The sequence below is a fragment of the Lepidochelys kempii genome, chromosome 1 (genome assembly GCF_965140265.1).
Source record: "Lepidochelys kempii isolate rLepKem1 chromosome 1, rLepKem1.hap2, whole genome shotgun sequence".
Lineage (NCBI taxonomy): Eukaryota > Metazoa > Chordata > Testudines > Cheloniidae > Lepidochelys > Lepidochelys kempii.
In genome coordinates, this window is record NC_133256.1 from 6790859 (window position 1) to 6803995 (window position 13137).

Genomic DNA, 13137 nt, shown 5'->3' on the forward strand with positions numbered 1-13137 from the left:
CACTTTTCAGGACCACCCTGCATTGATGTCAATGAAATGCCCACAGTGATCCTCGAGTACCCATAACACCATGGAGAAGTACCCCTTCCAATTAATATATTCTATCACAAGGCATCCAGTGCCAAAATTGGAATATGTGTGCTATCTATCACCCCTCTGCAGTTGGGGAAACACATTTCTGCAAAGCCATCCGCAATGTCACGCACGTCCACAAGAGTTACGGTCTTATGCAGCAGGATGTGCTTAATGGCCCTGCACACTTGCGTTAACGCAGCCCCAACGGTCGACTTCCCAACTCCAAACCATTTTGAGACCGATCAGTAGCAGCCTGGAGTTGCCAGCTTCCACAATGCAATCGCCATGTGCTTTCCCACCGAGAGCACAGCTCTCATTTGGGTGTCCTTGCACGGGAGGGCTAGGGTGAGTTCAGTACACAATTCCAGGAAGGTGGCTTTCCACATCCAGAAGTTCTGCAGCCACTGCGCGTCATACCAGACCTGCAGAACGATGCGATTCCACCACTCACTGCTAGTTTCCCGAGCCCAAACATGTCGTTCCACCATGCTCAGCTGTTCTGTGAATGCCAAAAGCAATCTAATGCTGCTCTTATCCGTGTCAGACATTGTGTCAGGCAACTGTGACTCCTGTTGCTTTCGCAGCTTCGAGATTGACTCCACTGCCATTCGCGATGTGCTACTGACAGCTAGGAGAGCTGTGCGGGATCCATTCCCGCAGACAGAGGGGGCAGACTGAGCAGAAAACACTGGACATTGGAAAATGACACACAGGACGTTGGAAAATGCTGGGACGGAAATAAATGCATCATGGGACATTGAGCCTGGAGCCATGATATGCTGTGATCTGCTCTGCCTTCCCACAACACCTATGTGCACAAGATGGAGAGCTGAACTGTGGGATAGCTACCCACAGTGCATTGCTCTCACTGTCATTGCAACCGCCCCATGTGTGGACGTGCTATGCCGAAAGAGAGAGGCAGTGTGAACATGCAACAACGATTTTCTTTAATGGCTTTTTCGTCATTGACCAAACTTCCAGTGAAAAAAGTCTGCCAATTTTCACATAGCCTTAATGCAATGAAACCCAGGCTACAGAGCCAAGCTGTAGGAAGCTTCTCATTCACCTAGTTACTGAAAATCTGAAAGTGGGGAAAAAAACACCTTTGCCAAGACATGCGCCGGGGGAAACATCCCAACTAGAACCCACCTCAGGGAAAAGACTGGGGCGTCATTGATAGCAGCTCCACGGAAACACCTGCTCATTTGCGGCAGTGACCACAACAAAGACAATGTTCAGATGCCGAAGGATTGGGAGGGAGAATATCCTGCTCTGGAGATGCACTCAGTTTTGGTCACCCAGTCTCTATAAAGGATGTAGCAGATAGAAAGGGGATTTCCCAGGCAGGCTGTGAGAAAGGGGGAGGCTGCCATATGTGGAGAGACTGAAAAGTCTAGGACTGGTTAGTTTAAAGAAGAGACAAATAATGAGGCATAGAATAGAGGAGAATAAAATAAAAGAATGGAACTGATTACATTGAATGGACAAACAGAGAACAGCTCCCAGCCAGTAATAGCTATCTACAGATACCCTTCAAAAGGGCCAATTCCCCAAAGAGGAGACAAATGATCAGCAAAACTGAGTGGGAGGAAAAATTTAGACAGAAAAATGGGAATGAAAAATGGAAGTTCTTTAACAAGAATTTATGAGAGAGCTAAAAAGGGTTGATTCCACAGTCAAGAAAGTGGAGAACTTTGGTTAAAAACCCAGTTCAGTAGCAAAGTGAAGGCAGCAACGGGGGCGGGGGCGGGGCGGGAAGCAATATATAACTAATGGTAAAAAGGGAAAATAGATAGCAAGCAATACAAATTGGAAGTTATGAAAATTGATACGGGACATTACAGAGATCAGGGGGAAATCCATGCTTTGCAGGGCTAAGGATAACAAAAAGCAGGTTGTTAAGAACAAAAGAAATCCTAGAGAAGGTAAAGGCCAATTCCGTGAGGGAGAAAGGAAACTTGTTAATGTTGGAGAAAAGGGAGATGTGTTCAAGAAATGTTTTTGTTCTGCGTTTGGAAAGGAGCAGTATCAGGTACTCAGATCACACACGGTGATGAAACACTTTCCAGTCCATTAGCAGTCAAAGAGGATGTTAAACAGCATCTACAGTAGAACCTCAGAGATAGAAACACCAGAGTTATAAACTGACCGATCAACCACACATCTCAATCGGAACCAGAAGTAGGCAGTCAGGAAACAATGGAAAAGCTGATATGGGATAAGTTTAAAAAAAAGTCTAGGCGTCTAATTAATTCCAGTCAACAACATGGTTTATGGAAACAGGTCTTGTCAAATAAATCCAATTTCATCCTTTCGTGAAAGAACACGTTTGGTTGATCAAGGGAACCAAGAGATGCAACAGACTTCGACTTCTCTGAGGCATTGGATTTAGTAGGGGAAAACATTCAGTTTAAAAAATGAACACTGTACAATACCAGTAGATTTTGTGAAATGTTAAATGGACTAAAAGCTGGCTATCTGAGAGATCTGAGAAAGCAGTTGTCAATGGGCCATTGTCCGCAAATGGGGGGGTTTGTAGTGGGGTTCTGCAGGGATCAGTTCCAGGCTAGATGCTATTCAATATTTTCATCAATGATCTGGAAGCAAATAGATTATTGTTGCAAGTAAAATTTGCGGACTACCCAAAGATTGGCAGAGTGGTTACAATGAGGGCAGGCATACCGATTGATCTGGAGCATTTGTTGAGCTGGGCCCATGTAAATAAAATGTTTTAATACAGTGAAATGCAAAGTGATCCTCTCGAAACAGGGAATACCAGCCCGACCCCCAGACTAGGGCACTGTATTATGGAACGCAGGGATCCTGAAAAGGATTTAGGGTTGATTGTGGACAACCAACTCACTGCATCAAGTTCTGGGGTCCCCATTTCAAAAAGGATGTTGTAAAATTGGAGAGGGTGCAGAAAGAAAATATATTAATGATTGGAGACTGGAGAAGATGTCTGACAGAGAAAGGTTGAAAGAGCTTCATCTATTTATCTCATCAAAAAGACAATCAAGCAGAGACTTCCCTGGGGAGAAAACAGTGGGTGCTAATGGGCTCTGTAATCTAGTTTAGAAAGGCAGAGAAAGACCTAATGGCTGGAAGCTGAAACCAGATAAATTCCAATCGGAAATATGGGCCAAATGATTTGCACTGCAAAGGGAAGTAAGTGGTGGATTCTCCAACGCCCCATGTCTGCAGATCCAGACTGGATGCTTTTCTGGAAGCTCTGCGTGAGGGTTTGTCTACACTTAAAACACTACAGCAACACTGCAAAGCACCGAAGTGTAGACACTACTTACATGGATGACAGGGGTTCTCCCATCAGGGTAGGTAATTCACATCCCCGAGAGATGGTAGCTAAGTCAATGGAAGAATTCTCTCGACCTCATTCTCTCTACATCGGGGTTAGGTTGATATAGCAATAGCTCTCAGGGGTGGGGGTTCTTTTGCTGTAAAATGCAATTTTGGGTTGCATTAACAGAGGCATAGCATGCAAGTCATGGTAGGTGATAGTACCGCCCTACTCAGCACTGGTTAGGTCTCAGTTGGAGTGCTGTGTGCAATTTTGGTCCAGTCTAGAAAGGATGTAAAGAAACTGGAAAGGATCCAGAGGTGAGCGAGAAAGATGATCCAAGGGATGGAATGCAAACTGTGCAAGCAAAGGCTGAATGAACTGGGTATGTTTAGTTTGGAAAAAAGGAGATTAAGGATGGACATGATAGCAATCTTCAAATATTTGAAAGGCTGCCATAAAAAGATGAGGAAAATTTGTTTCTCTCTTGAGACAGAGGGCAGGACAAAAGGCAATGGGTTCAAAGTACAGCAGAGCAGATTGAGATTAAATCTCAGGAAAAACTCCCTCACTGTAAGAACAGCAGGACATTGGAACAGTCGCCTAGGCAGGTTGTGGAAGCTCCTTCACTGGAGGTTTTCCAAAGGAGGCTGGATAGCATGTGTCCTGGATGGTTTAAACACAACAAATCCTACATTTTTGTATTGGGTTAGACTAGCTGACCCTTGCAGGTCCCTTCTCACTTGCTGGAGGCCATCAGCCAGGGGTAGAGGAAAGAGGGACATTTTGGCCAGTGAAATTAGCGCAAACACATCCCCTGTGGCAAGGGCCCCAGAATGTTTAATGGCTGCGCAGAGTGGAAAGGACCACAGACCTATTCTCTAGCCCATCTCGCCCACATTGCAGTGGGTGTGTCGAGCAGGTGAGCTCCTCAGCAAGAGATGGGTACCTGTGCATTCCGAGCCAGGCGCGTCTTCCCTGGGAATCCCCTGCAGGCAGCTGTTTCCCACACCTCGCTCACCCCGGCATCTGCAGCAGCAACACAGGAGTCTGCACCATTTATGATCTAGCTGTGCGCAATCCCAGGGGGGTTCACTCAGCCTCTAGGGGAGAAGCAGCAGGTGAACAGAAACAGGCTGGAGACTGGAGACACTGTCGCCAATGAGATCTGGAGAAAGGTGACTGAGGGGAGATAGGTTTTAGAGTAACAGCCGTGTTAGTCTGTATTCGCAAAAAGAAAAGGAGTACTTGTGGCACCTTAGAGACTAACCAATTTTATTTGAGCATAAGCTTCAGTGAGCTACAGCTCACTTCATCGGATGCATACTGTGGAAACTGCAGAAGACATTATATACACAGAGACCATGAAACAATACCTCCTTCCACCCCACTCTCCTGCTGGTAATAGCTTATCTAAAGTGATCACTCTCCTTACAATGTGTATGATAATCAAGTTGGGCCATTTCCAGCACAAATCCAGGTTTTTTCACCCCCCCCCCCCACTTTTTTTTCCAAAAAACACACACACAAACTCACTCTCCTGCTGGTAATAGCTTATCCAAAGTGAGCACTCTCCTTACAATGTGTATGAAAAACAAGGTGGGCCATTTCCAGCACAAATCCAGATTTTCTCACCCCCCCACAAACACACAGAAACTCACTCTCCTGCTGGCAATAGCTCATCCAAACTGACCTCTCTCCTTACAATGTGTATGATAATCAAGGGTGGGCCATTTCCAGCATAAATCCAAGTTTAACCAGAACGTCTTGGGGGGGGGGTAGGAAAAAACAAGGGGAAATAGGCTACCTTGCATAATGACTTAGCCACTCCCAGTCTCTATTTAAGCCTAAATTAATAGTATCCAATTTGCAAATGAATTCCAATTCAGCAGTTTCTCGCTGGAGTCTGGATTTGAAGTTTTTTTGTTTTAAGATAGCGACCTTCATGTCTGTAATTGCGTGACCAGAGAGATTGAAGTGTTCTCCGACTGGTTTATGAATGTTATAATTCTTGACATCTAATTTGTGTCCATTTATTCTTTTACGTAGAGACTGTCCAGTTTGACCAATGTACATGGCAGAGGGGCATTGCTGGCACATGATGGCTTATATCACATTGGTGGATGTGCAGGTGAACGAGCCTCTGATAGTGTGGCTGATGTTATTAGGCCCTGTGATGGTGTCCCCTGAATAGATATGTGGGCACAGTTGGCAATGGGCTTTATTGCAAGGATAGATTCCTGGGTTAGTGGTTCTGTTGTGTGGTATGTGGTTGTTGGTGAGTATTTGCTTCAGGTTGCGGGGCTGTCTGTAGGCAAGGACTGGCCTATCTCCCAAGATTTGTGAGAGTGTTGGGTCATCCTTCAGGATAGGCTGTAGATCCTTAATAAAGCATTGGAGGGGTTTTAGTTGGGGGCTGAAGGTGACGGCTAGTGGCATTCTGTTATTTTCTTTGTTAGGCCTGTTCTCTAGTAGGTGACTTCTGGGAACTCTTCTGGCTCTATCAATCTGTTTCTTCACTTCCGCAGGTGGGTATTGTAGTTGTAAGAATGCTTGATAGAGATCTTATAGGTGTTTGTCTCTGTCTGAGGGGTTGGAGCAAATGCGGTTGTATCGCAGAGCTTGGCTGTAGACGCTGGATCGTGTGGTGTGGTCAGGGTGAAAGCTGGAGGCATGTAGGTAGGAATAGCGGTCAGTAGGTTTCCGGTATAGGGTGGTGTTTATGTGACCATTGTTTATTAGCACTGTAGTGTCCAGGAAGTGGATCTCTTGTGTGGACTGGACCAGGCTGAGGTTGATGGTGGGATGGAAATTGTTGAAATCATGGTGGAATTCCTCAACGGCTGTTTTTCCATGGGTCCAGATGATGAAGATGTCATCAATATAGCGCAAGTAGAGTAAGGACATTAGGGGACGAGAGCTGAGGAAGCGTTGTTCTAAATCAGCCATAAAAATGTTGGCATACTGTGGGGCCATGCGGGTACCCATAGCAGTGCCATTGATCTGAAGGTATACATTGTCCCCAAATGTAAAATAGTTACGGGTAGGGACAAAGTCACAAAGTTCAGCCACCAGGTTAGCCATGACATTATCGGGGATAGTGTTCTTGACGGCTTGTAGTCCATCTTTGTGTGGAATGTTGGTGTAGAGGGCTTCTACATCCATAGTGGCCAGGATGGTGTTATCAGGAAGATCACCGATGGACTGTAGTTTCCTCAGGAAGTCAGTGGTGTCTCAAAGGTAGCTGGGAGTGCTGGTAGCGTAGGGCCTGAGGAGGGAGTCTACATAGCCAGACAATCCTGCTGTCAGGGTGCCAATGCCTGAGACGATGGGGCACCCAGGATTTCCAGGATTATGGATCTTAGTAGTAGATAGAATATCCCAGGTCGGGGTTCCAGGGGTGTGTCTGTGCGGATTTGATCTTGTGCTTTTTCAGGAAGTTTCTTGAGCAAATGCTGTAGTTGCTTTTGGTAACTCTCAGTGGGATCATAGGATAATGGCTTGTAGAAAGTGGTGTTGGAGAGCTGCCGAGCAGCCGCTTGTTCATATTCCGACCTATTCATGATGACAACAGCACCTCCTTTGTCAGCCTTTTTGATTATGATGTCAGAGTTGTTTCTGAGGCTGTGGATGGCATTGTGTTCTGCACAGCTGAGGTTATGGGGCAAGTGATGCTGCTTTTCCACAATTTCAGCCCGTGCACGTCGGCGGAAGCACTCTATGTAGAAGTCCAGTCTGCTGTTTAGACCTTCAGGAGGAGTCCACCTAGAATCCTTCTTTTTGTAGTGTTGGTAGGGAGGCCTCTTTGGATTAGTATGTTGTTCAGAGGTATTTTGGAAATATTCCTTGAGTCGGAGACGTCGAAAATAGGATTCTAGGTCACCACAGAACTGTATCATGTTCGTGGGGGTGGAGGGGCAGAAGGAGAGGCCCCGAGATAGGACAGCTTCTTCTGCTGGGCTGAGAAAACCTGGATTTGTGCTGGAAATGGCCCACCTTGATTATCATACACATTGTAAAGAGAGTGGTCACTTTGGATGGGTTATTACCAGCAGGAGAGTGAGTTTGGGAGGGGGGGGGCGGAGATTGAGAAAACCTGGATTTGTGCAGGAAATGGCCCAACTTGTGTGATGGCTCCTCTTCCGGAGGTCAGTTCTTTCTCAAAGGCTGAGCCACAGGTTGGGTGCCTGCGAGCACAAATGCTGAATCGTCCATTCTGTCCTGGGCATCCTCCCCCATGTAATCAGTTAGGAGACATTCCTGTACTCCCACTATTCGTCCCCCAGTTTCCTCCTCTGGGCCTCACCTAGGACACCTACTCCTATGCTCTCTAGAGTGGAATCTATCCCCCAGTCAGCCATGAAGGAGTCACAGCTAACAGCCTGGACAGTTGTCTCTGTGGCAGGCTCTACACGCCCCTCCCTTCCTGGGGTGGTGTTGCCTCCTGCTGCAGTGTTAAAGGAACTCACACGCACCTCCTCAGTGATTTCTGTGATTCTATCACCCTTCTCTAGGCTCCCCTCTGGAACACATCTCCCTATGCTGCCTAGCACTGGACTTGTCCCTTGTTTAGCTGCAACACAGACATTTTTCTCCCTGAGTCAGAGCTGCCTTCAGCTGAAGGGCAAGAGCTGGTCTGAACCACCCCTACCCCGGAAGCATGCAGTTTCCCACCGCTGTAGAGGAATCAAGGAGACTCTCTCTCTTCCCTTCACCAGTTCCTGAGACTTTCCCCTTTCCCTCTGAGGTGGAATGTCTCAGGGGATCGCAGATGGCCACGGAGCAATCAAAAGCCATGGCCATGAGGATCCCAGATTCTATCATAAAGAAGCTGAGAATGAAGTACATCTGGGTGAGGCATGCACTGAAATTGATCTCCCTGGAATTGAACCAGAAGATGCTCAGCATTTTGGGTAGGAAAGCCATAGACAGGACCAGGTCTGTGATGACCAGCATGCAGAGGAAATAGTACAAAGGCCCACGGAGGCTCGGCTCCCTCTTCACAATGAACAGGATGCTGATGTTCCCCAAGATGGCTATGGCATACATGGCGCAGAAGGGGATGGAGATCCAGACATGGGCTGCCTCCAGGCCAGGAATATCCAACAGGATGAAGGTGGAGGGGTTTGTAAAGTCAGTTGAGTTGGAATCGGACATTGTCTCGGGGAGAAAGTGTCCAGAATTATGTTTCCTGCATATACCGTATGTTCCCTGACTTCCTGTATGTGCCCAGGCTGTAGGGCGATAGTTGCAGGACAAATGCCTGGATGGAGAGACAGTGTTAATATGAGACACTTCATGCACTACTGGAGGCTGTTCTCATGGATGAAGCAGGTTGGTCTCTCCACACACACTGAAAAATTATATTTTCATTATTCAGATAAATGAATTATGAACAACTGACCCTAATAATGCCAATTCCATATTTTATGGCGCTCCTTTTGTCAATAATTCCTACACATCCTGGTGTGGGAAACCTTTATAGGCACCAGCAGGAAGCATGAGTGGATACTCACTTTCCCTTATTGGTCCCGAGGCCTTGTCTACACTGCCAAGCTTTTTCACTAAAAGGCAGCATCTGGTGACAAAATAGTAGAGGTGTTAACACCTCAAAGCCACTTTCCATGACGGAACTCCTCAGTTTCAGTGACATAATAAAGCCACCTGGACGAGAGTTGCAAGGTTTTTACTCAAACTTTTTGTCACCAAAGTGCCAGTGTAGATACCCTGCTTGATTTTATCACTGTAATTGGCCCATTGCTTTTCTCCCACACCCAGCGTCTCCGACCCCTGGAAACACTCACCTTGCTTGCACTGTTCACCGACTTGTGTGCTTGTCAAGGTTAATGGGGAAAGAGACTGGTGTGTTACCAGTGGTGTATTTTAAAGTAGCATTTCAATGCTGTACATATAGTTAACAATAATGCTTCTGGTCATTGTTACTTGTGCTTCACCGGATATGTTCTTGAAAGGAGGTACCCCCTCCACTCCAGCTGCGTGTCTCCACCGGATAAGAAAGCACCAAAGATGGAGCAAGGAAGATATGTTCTGGGAGGTGCAGCAGTACTCTGATGCAGACAAGACGGAATGCAGGCAGTGGAGGGAAAGCGAGAAGCAGGAAAGGAAAGAAAATGAGGCATACACTAGGGATGCAATGGAGAGACTGATAAAAGTTTTGGAGCAGCAAACCAACATGCTAGTCCCTCCTGATGCTCCAGACTGAGCAGATGGGTGCCCGCCCTCCCCTTTAGCACATTCAGAACTCTTTCCCATGTCTTCCCCAAACTCCGCTCACTCATTCCTTTCCGATTTCTGGGACATCTCACTTTACCGTTCACTCCACCTCCACAGACACCTTTTCAAATGAAAGCTGGACTTATGCTCAGCTGTGTGTGTGTGCATGGTGTTGTGGGTTTTTTGGCAATAAAAGCAAAGTTATTTGAACAATAAGCACTCTTTATTTGTTTCCATTGAAGTTATGATAGCAGATGGGAACAGGAAACCCACAGGCAGTTTTATCGTTTCCTTACATTGAACCCTGGGCCTGAACAATCACAACTGCTTCCTACCCTACCAAAACTGGACTTCATTATTCCTTACAATCCCATACATAGCAATAAACATTACTCGTTCTCATTTTCAAAGTGTTACTGCAAAGCCTTCCTGATTCAAATTGCCCCCCATTGTGCCCTCTTATAGCCTTGGTATCTGACTGCTCAAAATCAGCAGCCATGTTCTCTGTCTGAGCAGTGCACCCCTGAGCAAACTTTTAGCCCTTACCTTCACAAATATTATACAAGGTGCAACACAGAGCTACAACCGTGGGAATATTTTCCTCACTGAGGTCTAACCTGTCAAAGAGGCATCGCCAGTGCACTTTTAATCTGCCAAATGCACATTCCATGGTCTTCCTGCACCTACTCAGCTTATTGTTGAAATGCTTCTTACTGCTATCCAGGTTTCCCATGTTTAGCTTCATGAGCACTGGTATTGAGGGGTATGCCAGGTCTTCCAGGATCACCGTGGCCTTTTGACATCCCCTGTGGGGATCTTCTGGTCTGGAAAGGAAGTCCCCACTTTCAGCTGTCTGTAAAAGCCAGTGTTCCTAAAGATTCATGTGCCATGCACTTTTCAGGACCACCCTGTACTGATGTCAATGAAACGCCCGTGCTTGAGTGCTCGCAACACTGTAGAGAAGTACCTCTTCCGATTGGTATATTCCATTGCAAGGTGTTCTGTGCCAAAATTGGAATATGCATGCTATCTTTCACCCCTCCATGGTTGGGGAAACCCATTTCTGCCCCATCCACAATGTCACGCACGTTGCCAAGAGTTAAGGTCTTGCGCAGCAGAATGGGATTAATGGCCCTGCACACTTGCATTAACACAGCCCCAGTGGTCAACTTCCCAACTCCAAACTGATTTGTGACCTACCAGTAGCAGCCTGGAGTCACCAGCTTCCACACTGCAATCTCCATGCGCTTTTCCACCTAAAATGCAGCTCTCATTTGGGTCTCTTTGCATCGTAGGGCTGGGGTGAGCTCAGTACACAATTCCAGGAAGGTGACTTTCCACATCTAAAAGTTCTGTAGGCACTGCTCGTCATCCCAGAGCTGCATAACAATGCGATTCCAGCACTCAGTGCTAGTTTCTCAAGCCCAAAAGCGATGTTCCAGCATTCTCAGCTGTTCTGTAAAAGCCAAAAGCAATCTAATGCTGCTGTTATCCATGTTAGACACCACATCAGGCAAATGTGACTCCCGTTGCCTTTGCAACTTCAAGACTGATTCCACTGCCTTTGTGATGTGCTACTGATAGCTAGCTGAGCAGTGCGGGATCCATTCCTGCAGAGAGAGGTGGCAGGCTGAGCAGAAAACATGGGACGTTGAAAAATGCTACACACTGGATACGGAAGCACATGGAATGCTGGGATGGAAAGCAATGTATCATGGGACATTGATTCCGGACCCCTGATGTGCCATGATCCGCTCTGCCTTCCCACAATACCTATGTGCACAAGATGGAGAGCTGAACTGTGGGATAGCTACCCACAATACATTGCTCTCACTTTCGCTGTGACCATCCCATGTGTGGACGTGCTATGCCGAAAGAGAGAGACAGCGTGGACATGCAACAACGATTTTCTTTAAAGACTTTTTAGTCATTGACCAAACTTTCAGTGAAAAAAGTCTGCCAATTTTCACATAGCTTTAATGCAATGAAACCCAGGCTACAGAGCCAAGCTGTAGGGAGCTTCTCATTCACCTACTTACTGCAAATCTGAGAGTGGGAAAAAACACCTTTCCCAAGACATGTGCTGGGGGGAAAATCCCAACTAGAACCCACCTCAGGGAAAAGACTTGGGCATCATTGATAGCAGCTCCACGGAAACACCTACTCATTTGCGGTAGTGGCCACAACAAAGACAATGTTCAGATGCGTAAGGAATGGGATGGAGAATATCCTGCTCTGGAGATGCACTCACTTTTGGTCACCCAGTCTCTATAAAAGATCTAGCAGATAGAAAGGGGATTTCCCAGGCAGCCTATGAGAATGGGGGAAGCTGACGTATGTGGAAAGACTGAAAAGTCTGGAACTGGTTAGTTTAGAGAAGAGACAATTAAGGGGGCATACGATAGATGAGAACAAAATAAAGAATGGAACTGATTACACTGATATGGACAAACAGAGAACAGCTCCCAGCCAGTAATAGCTATCTACAGATACCCTTCGAAAGGGCCAATTCCCCAAAGATGAGGCAAATGATCAGCAAAACTGATTGGGAGGAAAAATGTAGACAGAAAAATGGGAATGAAAAATGGAAGTTCTTTAGGAAGAGTTTATGAGAGAGCTAAAAAGCCATGATTCCACAATCAAGAAAGTGGAAAACTTTGCTTAAAAACCCAGTTCAGTTGCAAAGTGAAGGCAGCAATTGAGGGGGGAAAGCAACATATAAAAATAAGAAAAAGGGAAAATAGATAGCAAGCAAAACAAATTGGAAGTTATGAAAATTGATACAGGACATTACAGACATAAGGGGGAAATCCATGCTTTGCAGGGCTAAGGATAACAAAAAGGAGGTTATTAAGTATATTAAGAACAAAAGAAATCCTAGAAAAGGTATCGGCCAGTTCCTAGAGGGAGAAAGGAAACTTGTTAATGTTGCAGAAAAGGTAGTGTGGTGATGAAACACTTTCCCGTCCATTAGCAGTCAAGGAGGATGTTAAACAGCATCCACAGTGGAACCTCAGAGTTACAAACACCAGAGTTACAAACTGACCGATCAACCACACATCTCAATCGGAACCGGAAGTAGGGAATCAGGCGGCAGCAGAGCCCCCCCTTACTCCAAAGGCGAATACAGAACAGTTCTGCATTAAACGTAAACTATTACAAAAATAAAGGGAAAGTTTAAAAAAAAAGATTTGACAAGATTAAGAAACAATGGAAATGCTGATATGGGATTAGTTAAAAAAAGTCTAGGAGTCTAATTAATGCCAGTCAACAACATGGTTTATGGAAACAAGTCTTGTCAAATAAATCCGATTTAACCCTTTCATGAGAGTACATGTTTGGTTGATCAAGGGAACCAAGCAGATGGAATGGGCTTAGATTTCTCTGAGGCATTTGATTTAGCAGGGGAAAACATTCAGTTAAAAAATGAACACTATACAATATCAGTAGAGCACATGTTAAATTGACTAAAAACTGGCTAACAGACAGACCTCAGAAAGCGGTTGTCAAATCCATCAATGATCTGGAAG